Source organism: Nannospalax galili, unplaced genomic scaffold (genome assembly GCF_000622305.1).
Source record: "Nannospalax galili isolate Female #2095 unplaced genomic scaffold, S.galili_v1.0 scaffold144, whole genome shotgun sequence".
NCBI lineage: Eukaryota > Metazoa > Chordata > Mammalia > Rodentia > Spalacidae > Nannospalax > Nannospalax galili.
In genome coordinates, this window is record NW_008353267.1 from 1,447,174 (window position 1) to 1,451,101 (window position 3,928).

The following is a 3,928-nucleotide window of genomic DNA, read 5'->3' on the forward strand; positions in this document are numbered from 1 at the left end:
ACTAGATTCATCAGATAGATTTCAATGGTAATGTTTATCACCTCTACTATTTAACATGAAGTAAATTTTTACACTTCTTCCTAAAATATCTCTTTTTTAAAATTTGTTGATTTTTCTGTGTGTATGTCATACAGAACATCCCACACAATCTTATTAATCTATATTCCCACTTCCCAAATGGCACCCTCCCATAGCCTCCCCCTCCCACATACTGTGTCATCCCTGTTACTGTCCACTGTGTTGTTGACACCCCCCAGACACTCTCCAGTGCTTGTCCGTCTGCTGAATCTAGTCAGCCTATCTAGAGATCCTTGTTTTAGGAAGATCAGCTGTTCCTCATCTAGCAGTAATCATTTGTCAATATTCCTTTAGATAAGATTGGGGTCTGTTGTTCATTTTCCCAGTTCTATGATGGGTTACTGTCTGGGAGGCTCTTGTGCCATCTTGGCCAATAACTCAAAGGAAGGTATCTCCTGTTGACCCTCCTCTTTGTAGACTGGATACTGGTTCAGGTCCATCTGGTGGTGTCTGTCTCCAAGGCCTCCTTGCTCAAGAGGACAGATTGATTTACCACAGTTACAGAACATTTTGAGATGTGCTCATAGTCCCCTGGAATTTAGTTGACCTAGGAGGGCAAGGAGCAAAAAGTGTCCTTTATGTCCCTCCGACCAAATTACTATAGGCCTCAAAGTATGGCTGTTAAACATCCAAGAAAGTTAGTTCCACCAGTCTGGTACTTTTAATTACCATATGCCATGTAGATAGAGCTTGAGCAAAGACCAAACACTCTCAGATAAACCTTGCCTAAGCATATATTACATTCTTTGATCTGGTTTATGCATAATTTGTCAGTAAGTTGTTGGCCTAATATGGTTCCCTCTAGTTTTCTAAAACCAGTTAGGCATTGTTTATCGTTTATCTCTCATAACCCTTCCACCATGGTTTTCCCATTTAAGGTGACCCCGTTTTTCCATTTCTCCCTTAATAATACCCTTCTCCTGTGGTACCACCTCTCTTGAGCTCCTTCTTTCCCTTTATCCCCTGGGTTCCTTGTATAACCTTCCCTCCCCCTCCCATTAAAATAACCCAGTTAGGCATTGTTTATCTCTCACATTGTCTAACCCTTCCACCATGGTTTTCCCATTTAAGGTGACCCCGTTTTTTCCATTTCTCCCTTAATAATACCCTTCTCCTACAGTCCCGGCTCTCTTGAGCTCCTTCTTTCCCTTTATCCCTTAGGTTCCTTGTATAACCTTCCCTCCCCTCTCCCCTTAAAATAACTCCATTATTATTCATATCTCCCTTGTAAACACCTGTTTTCTACTGTTCTTCTCTTTCAGATTTTTCTTTTCCTTTACTGCCCTGGTTCCTCTTCATTATCCTGCTTCCTGTAGTTATGTCTGGATACACATTCACTTATAAGGATTTGGTCCTAGGATCCATGTATGAGGGAGAACATATGTCGTTTGTTTTTCTGAGTCTGTGTTACTTCAATTAGTATAACAGTTTCTAGTTTCATCCATTTACCTGGAAATTTCATGATTTCATCTTGCTTTACTGCTGAGTAGAACTACATTTGTATAAATAAACCACATTTTCATTATCCACTTGACAGTTGAGTGACACTTAGGATGCTTCAGTCTCTTAGCTATTATGAAAAGAACAGCAACAAGCATGGATGTACAAGTGTCTCTGCAGTAGGATGTGTTCTTTCGTGGTAGGTTCATTTGTAGATTTTTAATAGTTCTTCACACTCCTTTCCATAGGGGTTGAACAAGCTTGCAGTCCCCCCAGCAGTGGATGAGTGTTCCCCTTTCCCCACATCCTCTCCAACATTTGGTATCATTTGTTCTCTTGATCTTAGCCAGTCTGATTGGGGTAAGATGAAATCTTAAAGTGGTTTTAATTTGCATTTCCCTAATTACTAGTGATGTTGAACACCTTTTAAGATGCTTCTTAGCCATCTTTATTTCTTCTTTTGAGAGTTCTCTGTTCAGCTCCTTTGCCCATCTTTTAATTGATACTTTGTTTTTTGAGTTCATTATATATTCTGGATGTTAAATCTCTGTCAGATGTGTCACTAGTCAAGATTTTCTCCCATTCTGTGGGTTTTCTCTTCACTTCCTTCATTGCTTCTTTTGATGTACAGAAGCTTTTTGGTGTAATGAGGTCCCATTTGTTGATTCTTGACCTTGTTTCCTGGGCAGTTGATGTCTGGTTTACAAAACACTTTCCTACACCTATATCTTGTAGGGTATTGCCAATGTTTTCTTCTAACAGTTTCAGAGTTTCAGGAACAGTTTCAGAGTTCAGGTTTCATATTGAGGTCTTTGACCCATTTGGAGGCGACTTCTGTGCAAGGTGAAATGAAGGGTTTAGTTTCATTCTTCTACAGGTAGAGAACCAGTTTTGGCAGTACCATTTGCTGAACATGCTGTCTTTCCTCTAGTGAATGTTCTTGGGTCCTTTGTCAAATATCAGGTGACTGAAATTGAATGTACTCATATTTGGGTCTTTAATATTGTTCCATTGCTCTATGGGTCTATTTTTGTGCCAGTACCCTGTTGTTTTTATGACTATATCTCTGTAATACAGTTTAATATCTGGTATAGTAATCCCCCCCAGCATTGCTCTTATAGCTCAGGGTTTCTTTGGCTATCCAAGGTCTTTTGTGCCTCCATATGAATCTTAGGGTGTTTTTATCCAATTCTGTGAAAAAATGTCATGGAGATTTTGAGTGGCATTGCATTGAATCTGTAAATGGCTTTTGGTAGGATGGTCATTTTCACAATATTAATTCTTCCAATCCATGAGCATGGGAGGTCCTTCCTTCTCATGTCTTCCTCAGTCTCTTTCTTTAAGGAATTAAATTTTTTTTTGTAGAGGTCTTTAATGTCTTTGGTCATGTTTATTCCTATTTTATTTTATTTTTTGCAGCTATTGTGAAGGGGAGTATTTCCATGTACCTTTCTCTGATTGCTTGTTCTTGGTATAGAGAAAGGCTACAGACTTTTGTAGATTGATTTTGCAACCTGCCACTTTACTGAATGTGTTAATAATTTCTTGGAGTTTTCTGGTGGAATTTTTGGCATCTCTTAGATATAATATCATATTATCTGCAAAGAGGGATAATTTGATCTCTTCTTTTCCAATTATTACTCCTTTAATTCCTTTCTCTTGTCTTATTGCTCTTGTAAGAGTTTTAAGCACTATATTAAAGAGAAGTGGAGATAGGGGACAGCCTTGTCTGCTTCCTGATTTCAATGCTTCCACTTTTTCTCCATTTAGAATGATGTTGGCTGTGGGTTTGTTGTATATGGCTTTAATTATGTTGAGGTATGTTCCCTCCAGTCCAATTCCCTCTAGGACTTTGAACATAAATGCATGTTGAATTTTGTCAAAGGCCTTCTCTGCATCTATTGAGATGACCATGTGGTTCTTGTCTTTGAGTCCATTTATATGATTTATGACATTTATTGACTTACGTATATTGAACCATCTCTGCATCTTTGGAATAAACCAACTTGATCATGGTGGATGATCTTTTTGGTGTTGTCTGTATGCAGTTTGTAAGTGTTTTGTTGAGAATTTTTGCATATAATGTTCATTAATGATATAGGTCTATAGTTTTCTTTTTTGGTTGTATCTTTACCTGGCTTTGGTATTAGAGTGATTCTGGCTTCATAGAAGGAATTTGAACGTTCTCCCTCCATTTCCACCTTTTTGAATAACTTAAGTAGTATTGGATGTAGATCCTCTTTAAATGTCTGGCAGAATTCTGCTATAAATCCATCTGGTCCTGGGCTTTTTTTAGTTGCGAGGTTTTGTATTACTTTTTCAATTTCTTTTTGTATTATGGGTCTGTTTAAGCTATTAATCTCTTCTTTGATTAGTTTTGGTGGTTCCTATGCCTTTAAATATCTGTCCA

General features: G+C 38.1%; 1 protein-coding gene across 1 annotated transcript in view; it reads left to right on the forward strand.

Annotated features, from left to right (window-relative positions):
* Kcnh5 (potassium voltage-gated channel subfamily H member 5) overlaps positions 1 to 3,928 on the forward strand; it is a 371,827-nt gene that overhangs the window by 186,818 nt on the left and 181,081 nt on the right. The gene's annotated exons all lie outside the window — the stretch shown is intronic.